The 12,428-nt window shown below is 31.0% G+C and overlaps 2 long non-coding RNA genes across 4 annotated transcripts; both read left to right on the top strand.

Moving 5' to 3' along the window:
• The first annotated feature begins 6,245 nt into the window (after window positions 1-6,245).
• Window positions 6,246-7,628, top strand: LOC110874710. The gene is made up of 3 exons (XR_004867335.1): window positions 6,246-6,440; window positions 6,642-6,662; window positions 7,606-7,628. It is a non-coding gene; the product is annotated as an uncharacterized LOC110874710 (long non-coding RNA).
• Window positions 7,629-8,555: 927 nt separating this feature from the next.
• On the top strand, window positions 8,556-10,935 carry LOC110874711. Of its 3 annotated transcripts, none has more exons than XR_004867334.1 (3): window positions 8,556-8,685; window positions 9,042-9,098; window positions 10,649-10,935. It is a non-coding gene; the product is annotated as an uncharacterized LOC110874711 (long non-coding RNA). The 3 variants fall into 3 exon arrangements; XR_004867333.1 differs by having other exon boundaries at window positions 8,556-8,690; XR_002556155.1 differs by lacking the exon at window positions 9,042-9,098 and having other exon boundaries at window positions 8,556-8,690.
• Window positions 10,936-12,428: the final 1,493 nt, after the last annotated feature.

Raw genomic sequence — 12,428 nt, 5'->3', positions numbered from 1 at the left:
ATCTCTCAGCTGATATTCCAGGAATGGAAGACAGGGAGGATCGTCAGGATGAAGAGGTTAGTGATTCTTTCGTTTCGTCTTTAAACAACGAAGTTAGGGACACGATCAACTTGGGGAAAGTTGTTGGGGTGGATTTAAGTAATCACTTTGAGCTGGTCAACGAGACAATCAGGAAAGAAGGAATGAATGTGGTGAACCCATGAATTTTATGTCTTTGAATTTAAGGGGTATCGCAGGGGAGGCGAAAGATTGGGTTAAAAATATTCAGATCTCTAATAAAATCAGTTTGGTTGCTTTTCAAGAAACTATGGTCTCGTCTGTGCCCAGGTCTACGATTGTGAGGTTTCGGGGCAACAATAACTTTGATTTTGTTTGTTCGGCTTCGGAAGGGTTATCGCGAGGTTTAGTTTGTGTCTGGGACCCCAAGGTTTTTAAAATTGATTCCAGTGTTCAGGAGAGATACTACCTTTTGTTAAAGGGATCTGTGGTAGGTAGCGGTGTTTCGATTAACCTTATAAATGTCTATGCCCCTCAAAACACGGCGTCGAAACTTCAGCTATGGGGCGAGCTATCTAATATTATTGACCCTTCGTTGGGTATGTGGATCATTGTGGGAGATTTTAACGCAGTTAGATCAAATGTAGAAAGGAAGAACTCTAATTTCAAAACTGTCTGTGCTGAAAATTTTAACAACTTTATTTTTTATAACGGGTTGTTGGAGTACCCGATGCAGGGGAGAAATTTTACTTGTGTTAGAGATAATGGTAAAAAATTAAGCAAGTTAGATCGCTTCCTGGTTTGCTCGGAATTTTTCAACAAGTGGCCTTCGGCGTGCGTTAGAGCATTATCTAACTGGTATTCTGATCATTGCCCTATAATTCTCGAGTTGGTTGATCTCAACTTCGGACCCCGGCCTTTCAGAGTTTATAATTCTTGGATTGGGAAGCAAGGTTTTGAGGAGACTGTTATGGCGGCTGTGGATGGTTTGCAGTTTTGTGACCCTCCTGACACTTTCATTAAATCCAAATTTGCTCGTATCAGGGAATTCCTTAAAAAATGGAGAGATGAATTTTTGATTAAGGAAAGAGAAAGTGAATCTTTGGCCATTTCGGAGCTGGAAAAGCTGGAAGAAGAAATGGAATTGAGGGATTTATCGGAAGAGGAAGAATGGGTTATGTCGGAAAATAGGAAAATTATTCAAGAAATCGATGATAGAAAGAGAGCGGACACTAAACAAAGAGCGCGAATAAGGTGGGCCGTTGACGGAGACGAGAATTCTAAGTTCTTCCACGCTTTGGTTAATAACAGGAAAGCCTCAAACAACAATCACGGCCTCTCTATTGATGGAGAATGGTGTACTAAACCGGTTAAAATTAAAAAGGAGATTTTTTCGTTCTTCCGTGATAAATTCAAAGAGAGTATCAAGTATAGGCCGGTTCTGCGGTGCATCAACATTAAAAAGATATCCGAAGATGATGGTAATCTGTTAATTGAGTTTTTTTCCGAGTTAGAGATTAGAAATGAGGTTTTTGAATGTGGAGAGGATCGGGCCCCTGGTCCTGATGGCTTCAACTTTAAATTCATCAAACATTTTTGGGAAATTTTCAAAGATGATTTCTTTAGAATTTTCGCTTGGTTCCACAATCACGGTGTGATTAATGACGGGTGTGTTGCGTCGTTTATTGCGCTTATAGCGAAAATCTCGGACCCGGTTTCGCTCAATAATTACAGACCTATTAATTTGGTCGGTGTTATATGCAAGGTGATTTCTAAAGTAATGGCGAATAGGATGAGAATGGTTTTGGATGGGGTTATCTCGGACTCCCAATCGGCTTTCCTTAAAGGGAGATTCATTTTAGACGGTGGGATGTAAACCGGATTATTTTCCTTTCAAATACCTTGGCCTTTCGGTTGGGGCGAATATGAATAGGATTATCAACTGACAACCTGTTTATGATATTTTTCGTAACCGGTTGGCTAGGTGGAAATCTCAATTATTCTCGATTGGTGGAAGGGTCGTTATTATAAAGTCGGTGTTGGAAAGCCTTCCGTGCTATTATTTCTCGCTATACAAGGCTCCTAATAAGGTAATTTCGGATCTTGAAGCTATGATTAAGAAATTTTTATGGGGAGGTTCGCTAGAGGTAAAGAAGATGCATTGGGTTAATTAGGACCGGGTTTCGTGTCCTAAATAAGTGGGAGGTTTGGGTCTTAATAAACTCTCTGATGTTAATATTTCTCTCTTAATTAAATGTGGATGGCGCTTTAAAACGGAGAATAATTGTCTATGGAAAAAGTTATTGTTGCGCTTCATTTAAGTCGGGTTGGGTGGGAAGGCTATCCGAATAAAAAATCGTTGAACGGTGCGTGGAATAATATTGTTAAGGTCCTTATTAAAGTCAAAGTGGGTGGCTTACATATTAAGAATTATATAAAAGGTGTCATTGGGAAAGGTAACAACATTTCATTTTGGTTGGATTCTTGGATCACCGATGAACCTCTTAAGATTAAATTTCCAGAGCTGTTTCGTATAGAGGTTGAAAAAAGTGTTCTGTTGCTGATAGAGTGATTTGTTCCGGTTCGGGAGTAGAATTTTCGTGGAAATGGAAAGACGACTTGGTTGCTTTGGGGTTGTCTGTGTTTTTTACGCAGCTTTGCGATATTCTGGCCTTGGTTTAGCTTTCGGACAGAGCCGATAAATGGATTTGGTCTCCTAAAAAAGATGGCATGTTCTCTGTTAAGGCTGTTAAGACATTACTCAGCTCGGACAGGGAACTGGGTACCAATTTCGTGTTGGAATGGTGCGGCTGGGTGCCAGACAAATGTAATATATACATATGGAGAGCGGAAATGGAAAAAATTCCGACAAAGCTTGCTTTGAGGAAAAGGAACGTGCTGATCGATGATCCGAGCTGCCCGTTTCTGCAGATGAATCAAGTGAGCATATTCTCACGGCCTGTTCGGTGTCCTCGGCTGTTTGGAACGGCATTAGCGTATGGTGCAAGATCCCATTCATTTATGCGTTTTCGGTCAAGGATCTTCTCGGTATTCATTCGTCTCTTCCAGTCTCGGCAAAGAAGAAGGAGGCGATATACGGAATTATCATCATTGTGTGTTGGAGCCTTTGGCGAGCAAGGAACAAGTTGGTCTTTTCGAATATTCCGGTTAGGATTGATAGGATTTTGAGCGAAGTTAAAGCTTTAAGTTTTCTTTGGTACTCTAATAGATCTAAGTATAAAGGGGTTAGTTGGGAAGAATGGGTTTCCTTTGTAAATATGTAATTTGTTTGTTGTGTTTTTGGTCGGCCCGGTTTGGGTCGGCTTGTTGTGAATGAAGTTTACGTTTCAAAAAAAAATTAAAAACACTTAGATTTTGATGTTAAATTATGAGAAGTGTGAAAAATATACAATACATAATGAGAAAGTAAATATTAAAAAAAAATACTAGAAAAATTATTATTTTTTAATTAAAAAACAAACACAAATAGTGACAAAATAAATAAACACTTCTCTACTCTCTAAAATAACATGACGTCTTCTCTAAAAAAATGTATTGAATTGCATGTATATGCTCTTATTTGCAATAAACGTAGAATATTATAGCATATAGCTATCCGAAAAGTAAGTAGTATTCTTGAAGTTTAAATTTATTTTTTGTTTTTTAATAAAACTATAAAAATTGAGTTCAAATTTGTTTTGTTTTCTTTCAAAAATATATTTACCTCTTTTTTTCTTTGTTTGTAAAGAGGTAAATATTAATTAGTTTGACTCAATTTTGCGACATGTGTTATCCAAATTCAACTCATTTTGAATTTTTGTCTACTTTTTTCCCTCTTGTTTCATTTGACCACCAATAATCTTGTTCTTATGGGCCACAACCAAGGGAGTATACATCCAAAATGATAAAAAGGTCCCGCCCTCTCAAATATGTAATTGTACTTTGTTTTGAAAAGTAATATATTGTTTTTAGAAGACTTTTATTACAAATCTATATGATCCATACATATAAAATATTTGTAATTTCTGATATATATCAATATATCATCTTTGTAACAAATATTTCAATGCTTTTTTTAGGACTCATGATCAACCTTATTTCACAGTTTGTACACAACAATTATCTGTTGTGGGTCACTATTGCACATGTTATTTGATTCTTGTACATCGTATAAATCTTACAGACGTGTCACATGCAAACCACATTTCTATTTTACCGTTATTATGTTAGTACTTATGGTTAATATAAAACAAATAATTGTTTTCAAAATCATATATCCTAAAATATATTAATTTTAAAATACAATTTGAATTTTTTTTTTTTTATATAGAATGCGGATCGTATATGTTATTTTTTATTCGCTCAAAAGTTGATAAAAGGGTGTTAGCCCCCACACTCGTAGCTAAAATGGACCCTCTCACCATGAGTACTCATTACCCCATCTCTTTTTATGAGAGTTATGCAGATAATATTCCAAAATCACACCAGGGTGAAAAAAAGGCACTCATGTGTCTGCCATCTTTTTATCTGACAAATTCAATTTACTTCACTTAATAAAATTAAACAAGCATAAACAAATAAATTACCATTTGATGTTTTAATGAATTAAGTTTGATTTAAAAAGTACTTTCCAACTTTATTTTTTAGGAAAAAAACTAAATGTAAGCCTCGCCGTCTTGTTGCAACACTTATTAGCAACTACGGTAATTTTCCAACATACTATACGACCCATTTACTTCATTATGTGTATTTAATGTTATTAATAAGGATATATATATATAGGGGGAGGTTTATTTGAGAAGAAAAATTAATTGAAAAGAAAAAAAACAAAGAGTAAAATTGTAAAACATTAAATATTTTTTTTTCATCTTATTTATTATTATCTTTGACTAATTAATTAGTCATAAAGACTATCATCTTCCACAATAAAAATTTTTGTCTACACACATCAAAATTTAATCAACACATTTCGAAAATTATCCTACACATATTGAAATGTATCATACACATATCGAAATTTATTTTACACAACTCGTAATTTATCCTACACATCTCATAACTTATCCTACATTCTAAATTATTATTTTTTTAAATATATATATATATATATATTTTGAAAATAAGTTACAAATTTAATGTAGTTAATTAAAGAGGAAGACTACTAATTAATGATCTATTTAAATTTACCAATATACCCTTACAATAAAATTAAATACAAATATTAAATAAATCAAAATAAAGCATTCTTATTGGTTAAAAATTTCTTCTCATTTGAACTCTCCATATAGTGGAGAGTTCAAATGAGAAGAAATTTTTTGTAAGAAGAAGAAAGAAGAATTTTTAACCAATAAGAATGCTTTCTTTTGATTCATTTAATATTTGTATTTAATTTTATTGTAAGGGTATATTGGTAAATTTAAATAGATCATTAATTAGTAGTCTTCCTCTTTAATTAACTACATTAAATTTGTAACTTATTTTCAAATATATATATATATATATATATATATATATTTAAAAAATAATAATTTAGAATGTAGGATAAGTTATGAGATGTGTAGAATAAATTACGAGTTGTGTAAAATAAATTTCGATATGTGTAGGATACATTTCAATATGTGTAGGATAATTTTCGAAATGTGTTGATTAAATTTTGATGTGTGTAGACAAAAATTTTTATTGTGGAAGATGATAGTCTTTATGACTAATTAATTAGTCAAAGATAATAATAAATAAGATGGAAAAAAGTATTTAATGTTTTACAATTTTACCCTTTGTTCTTCTCAATTATTTTTTCTTCTCAAATGAACCTCCCCTATATATCTATATATATATATATATATATATAAATGAGATGTGATTTGGGCTAGGTGGCATTGGATTTGGGACATTTTTGCTGATGTGGCAACTTATATTTTTGAGTTTAGGAGGGAATTCTCAAATGCGTTCATCATTCACGATTTTAACAAAAAAGTGGCGGGATCCGGCTGTGATTCGGGTCACCCAATATTAAAAAACGGATCCTATATATCATCTTTACCAGACCACCATATCTCATAACCTCACTTTTCACAAACCCTACATACCATTTCCTAAATCTGCTTCTTCGTTTTTCAAAGATTCATCGTCCTTAGGTATGTTATTATGTCATTCCTTCTGTGTTTTCGTATTGTTAATCTAATACATCTTTGATTTTTTTTCGATTTCATCAACTATCTTACATATTCAGATGAGATTCATGAGGACGACAATGTTTTGATGCTTTCTTCATCTTCATGTAAATGCTATTTGTTTCATGTTTCCAGATTTGAAGAGATCGATTTGTTTGCTGTTTAATAATGATTTACGATGTGTTTTGTCATATCTAGGGTTTGCTTGTGGTCTTTCGTATCCGTCAAAACCCTAATCGACCGGAGAAATCGTCAAAAGTTCTTCACAATATGGTTAGTTTCTTCTCTCAATTTTGTTATTCAATCATCTTTCATCCACATTCAATTTTACAAACCCTAAAGCTCATCTACGGTTTCATCTGTAATTAGATCTTATACTGTTTATTTACGTTATTAGATCTTATAGGAACTTTTTCTTTTTGTTCAAAACCCATTCGGCAGATCTTAATCATTTTCGTTGTTATTTGTTTGTAGATCGTTCCACATAATTTGCAGGTATGTAATTTATATTAGATTGTTATTTATTGTAAATGTTTAATGTGAATTTTTGATGATTTTTATGTTTTTTTTTTGTTGATCGAACCTGTTATATGTAAGTTTAATCAACAATCTATAAAAAATTTGTTCTTCATCTCCTTCTCCGCAGATGCTTATTGTTTGATTTTTCTTTTTTTTTTCGTTGTTTGTTGATGATGATTTTGCATTATCCGATTCCAATCATATGAAATGATATTTTGTTGATGTTTTGATTTTGTTCTCATGTTACTCATATTTTTATTTACAGTCTTTTAGTTTGTTGTTGATGATGATATGTTTTGATTGTGTCCGATGTTTTTTGATTGTGTTGATGAAGATTTACAGTGGTCTGATATTTTTTCATCCGATATAATGTTTTTGTCTTCGGAATGTTGATTTTGTTTCTAAAAAATAAATATTTTTTATTTTTTTAAACCGATTCTTTTTATTTTTGGGAGTTAATTACATAGTTAGTCCCTGTGGTTTGGATAAAATAACATACTTAGGTACTAATAGTTTAAAATCACCTTCTAGGGTATTAACTTTTCATTTTGTAACGTTTGGAGGTATTACCTTCTAGAGTATTAACATAGTTAGTCCCTGTGGTTTGCACAAAATAACATACTTAGGTACTAATAGAATGTTATTTTAAACCTACAAATAACGTTAATACCTCCAAACGTTACAAAATGAAAAGTTAATACCCTAAAATGTGATTTTAAACTATTAGTACCTAAGTATGTTACTTTGGGCAAACCACAGGGACTAACTATGTAATTAACTCTATTTTTGGATTTGGAAGTTTCTCAATTGATTAAATTATCTTTTAAAGCTTATTGATTGTTGATTTAGGAATATTGATTGTTTTTCTATAAATACTTACAGTTTTATTTTTTTGAAAACCTTCATATATATTTTTCAGATATGCATCCCTTGCACAACAGTTCTTCATTTTTAAAGCTTATTGATGAAGATGACCCGATATTTTTGGTACGTTTATGTGTATTCTAATTACTAATCATATTTTAAGTAAACTGATATTTATCTTTTTTTTATTTTGTTTTAAACTTATAGCAAATAAATGGTGATTTATATTTAGTATGATAATTTATGGCATTGGATGTTAGTGATATAATTTTCAGAATTCAAATTTTAAATTTTAAATTTTGAGGTTTCTATTTTAAATTTTAAATTTAAAATTTTGAGCAATTTTAAATTTCGTTGGTGATTTATTTTTAGTATGATAATTTTGCGGAATTAAGGTTTCTGTTTCTATAAATAAATGGTGTTACGTTTTTTGAAACCTCAAATTTAAAATTTTAAGGTTTCTATTTATATTTCCGGAATTTAAATTTAAATTTAAAATTTTGAGCAATTTTAAATTTCGTTAGTGATTTATTTTTAGTATGATTATTTTCCGGAATTAGGGTTTCTATTTCTATTTCCGAAATTCAAATTATAAATTTAAAATTTTGAGCAATTTTAAATTTCGTTAATGTTTTTTTTTTTTTTGAAACCTCAAATTTAAATTTTAGTGATTTATTTTTAGTATGATAATTTTTCCGGAATTAAGGTTTCTATTTAAATTTTAAATTTAAAAGTTTTCCATTAATGTGTTTCATTTTAAATTTCGAATCTGTAAATTGAATTTAAATTTGAAAGGTTAGACTTTCCTAATAAGTTTGCTTGATTTACGGGATTGGATATTAGTGATTTGATTTTCAGATTTTAAATTTTAAATTTTGAAGTCAATCATTATTTTAAATTTAAATTTTGAAGTAAACCATTATTGTGTTTGATTTTAAATTTTGAATGCTTTGAAATCCTGATGTTTTTTTATGAGATGCTTTGACTATATTATTTGTAATTTTAGGGATGTGCTTTTATTTTGATTCATTAGGTGTTTATTTTGGATGGTCCGGAGTTTTTGGCTGCAACTATGTTGGACAGAGATATGCTTGCTATTGCTGTAAATTGGTACCATGTCGGTTGGTTTTGCTTGGTAAGGTTAGAATTTCCTAATAAGTTTGCTTGATTTACGGGATTAGATATTAGTGATTTGATTTTCAGATTTTAAATTTTAAATTTTGAAGTTAATCATTATTCTAAATTTAAATTTTGAAATAAACCATTATTGTGTTTGATTTTAAATTTTCAATTTCGAAGTCAATTATTATGTTAAATTTAAATTTGAAAGTTTGCCATTTATGTGTTTGATTTTAAATTTCGAATCTGTAAATTGAATTTAAATTTGAAAAGTTAGTCTTTCCTAATAAGTTTGCTTGATTTACGGGATTGGATATTGGTATACTTTGTTTATTGGGTTTTAACTAATAATTTGATTGACTCGGTTGTTAGATTTGTGACAATGCGTCGGACAAACAACATTGGGAAAATATACAGCCTTGAGCCTTGGTAAGTTAACACATTAGTTAAGGTTATGATGTTTTTTCATGGCACCGACACATTATTGAGTAGTAGCGCATTAGGTTAGTGATATTAAAATTTGTGCCTTGAGAAATTTTGTATATTGATTGATGTTTGAAATTGATTGTGAGGTCTTTAATTGTGCATTGTATTGCTGATTGATGTATGAGATTTTGTTGATTGGCATAAGGTATTAGATAAGATGTGTTTGAAGTTGTGAAGATGAATAAGTGAGACATGTGTAGCAGATATTAGTGAGTGCACAACACATTAGTTAGGGTTTTGAATTATTGCTACAGGTTAGTGATGTTAGAGATTGTGTTATGAGAAATGTGTAGATTGAATTATGTCTGTGTTTGATTGTGACACCTTTGATTGTGCATGAAATTGCTGGTTATATGAGATTTTGTTGATTGTAGACAAATAAGTTTGAACAGAACTTATTAGATTTGAAAGTTTGCCATTAATGTGTTTGATTTTAAATTTCGAAACTGTAAATTGTATTTAAATTTGAAAGGTTAGACTTTCCTAATAAGTTTGCTTGATTTACGGAATTGGATATTAGTGATTTGATTTTCATATTTTAAATTTTAAATTTTGAAGTCAATCATTATTTTAAATTTAAATTTTGAAGTAATGGCAATCTGAGTCTGATTTTTTTCGTGATTAATATCCGCTTGAGTAACCCAATCTGAGTCTGGTTTTTTTCTTTAACGATTCTGGTAAACTTTACCGATTTGGGTTTTCTGCAAGGCTAATCATCTAAATTAATTTGTTATTTTTATGGTTTACCATTGCATAAATTAGTATAATTTGTTGACAAAGTTTTGTTTTGTGGGATAGTAGTCATAAATTGAGTAATATTCAAGGTTTATGTGTTTTTATTTTGATTCATTAAATAAGATGTGTTTGAGTAATATTCAAGGTTTATGTATATATGAGATTTTGTTGATTGGCATAAGGTGTTAGATAAGATGTGTTTGAAGTTGTGAAGATGAATAAGTGAGACATGTGTAGCAGATATTAGTGAGTGCACAACACATTAGTTAGGGTTTTGAATTATTGCTACAGGTTAGTGATGTTAGAGATTGTGTTTTGAGAAATGTGTAGATTGAATTATGTTTGTGTTTGATTGTGACACCTTTGATTGTGCATGAAATTGCTGGTTATATGAGATTTTGTTGATTGTAGACAAATAAGTTTGAACAATTAGATTCACATTTAAGTATAAAAAATGAGAGGTTGTTATAATCTGAATTATATTCTGAACGAAAAACTGAAAGGAAAAGGAAAAAAAGAATAATTTAACACTGAGAAAAGAGGATAGAGAGAGAGTTGCCACATTTTTAAAACCAAAAATATAAGGTAACCATGCTTCTAAAATCTACTATACTTTCTAATAATATTTTGTGGAAAATGGACTATATTGGGTAGGTAGTCAAACATGGTTTTTAGGGTCAAAACGGTTGTGTTGGGTTGACTCGGGACACTTTTATGAAAAACTTGATGTTTTTGACCTTAATAAACCATTTTTGTAGATGACCAATGTATATCTCTATTTGAGGAATTCTCCAAAGATCCAGAGCCGATTGTTTCATAGAGCTGTGAAGTTGCGTTAAACATACTGGATTTTGAACGATCCGACAAACCATTCGAGGTACTTGGAAGATTAAGTCTCTTATCTGGGTGGTTGTTACAGGTTTAGGATGTTAAATGATTTTGGATGTACTCTGCGATGTCGATGATGCAGAGATGTTGGTGAAGCTCAGGTTAACAACTTCATGTGTATATTTTAATGAATAAAGTTTTTGTTGTTTATATTTTCTAATTTAAACTTTTAATTAACTTCTAAATTTAATTAAACTAGGATTAAGACCCGCCCGCGTTGCGGCGCGGGTACATCGTAAACATTGAATGAGTTAGTCCAAACGTTATATGATGCATTAACAATATGCAACCACGTATTTCAACGTATCCAGTTGAACTCAATGTAACTTGTATAAGCATCGTGATTGGATCAAACATAAAGTAAATCAAATTCATATCAAACAATCATAACGTATTATGTGTGACCCAACTCATACATAAAAAACGTAACAGGTATAAATGAAAATCTGACACATGTAATCGAAAGGGATTAATTAGAGTTTTCGAATAAAAGGGAAAAAAAGAAACCATAATTTGACTCCACTCGGTTTGAAACAAACTTTACGAAACATACATAAAATAAACACATAAACATATTATATTTGACCTGAATCATTTCCCAAAAAAGTTTACGTCGAAACATACAACAACTTAAATTTATACCGAAACGTACATAAAAATATGCACATAAAAATTGTTTCTTTAAACGAAAACATATTATATTTGACCTAGTGTTGTTTATAAAAAAAGTTTACGTCGAAATGTATAACAAATCATATTTATACCTACCCGTACATAAAATATGCACGTAAAAGTATAAGGGTAAACTGAAACAAAATATTAGTAAAAATTTAATAGTTAAAAACGTTCGTAAAACCATGCCAAGTAGCACCAATGCCACACCGGCATCGACTCCCAATATCGGAAAAACTCGTAAAAATAAAATAGATAAAATGGAAAAAATTATACCGAACGAAAAGCAGACTTAAAATCGTTGATCCACGCACACCCGTTACAGTGTGTTAAATGCGAAGAAATTAAACAGAAACGTAAAACGTAGAAAATAATAACTTAGTCGATCAAGGACCCGCTTGTTGCGGCGAACTTGTCAAAAGGGGGAAAATGGACACGTTGCGACGAGCCTATCAAATTCGAAAAAATAGAGCAAAAAACGTTGAACCTCACATGCACGCTACGACGTGTTAACTCGCAAAATTTAGAACGAAACGTAAAACAAAAAACTTGCGAAAGATAAAAAGTATGAGGGACCAAAGTTGAATATAATAAAGTGTTGGGTTAAATTATAAAAGATGAAAAACTTTGTGTTAAAAGTAAAAAAATTAAAAGGGGTTAGAATACAAAATATGAAATACTTGGGTTAAAAGTGAAAAACCAAATTTTTTTTTGAAACTCACCCTAAGCTAGGAGTACAACTCCTAATGCACAAAATAGTTGGTAATTTATATTGTATAAATTAGTTTGTTTTGCAGGTTCGAACAACTTCATGTGTATATTTTCTTATAAAAAATAAAAGTTTTTTTTTATTTCATGGGTCGTTCAGAGAGGCAAGTTTCTGCCTCCGGTTCTTGCCCGAAGTTTCTGACCTTACTCGCAACCCATTGACTACAACTTTCAATTCAAAACAATTATAAAAAAATTACGTTTGAAAAC

The sequence above is a fragment of the Helianthus annuus genome, chromosome 9, assembly GCF_002127325.2.
Source record: "Helianthus annuus cultivar XRQ/B chromosome 9, HanXRQr2.0-SUNRISE, whole genome shotgun sequence".
NCBI classification, from domain to species: domain Eukaryota; kingdom Viridiplantae; phylum Streptophyta; class Magnoliopsida; order Asterales; family Asteraceae; genus Helianthus; species Helianthus annuus.
Note: the sequence above shows the minus strand (reverse complement) of the source record. Positions and strands in the feature narration are given on the sequence as shown.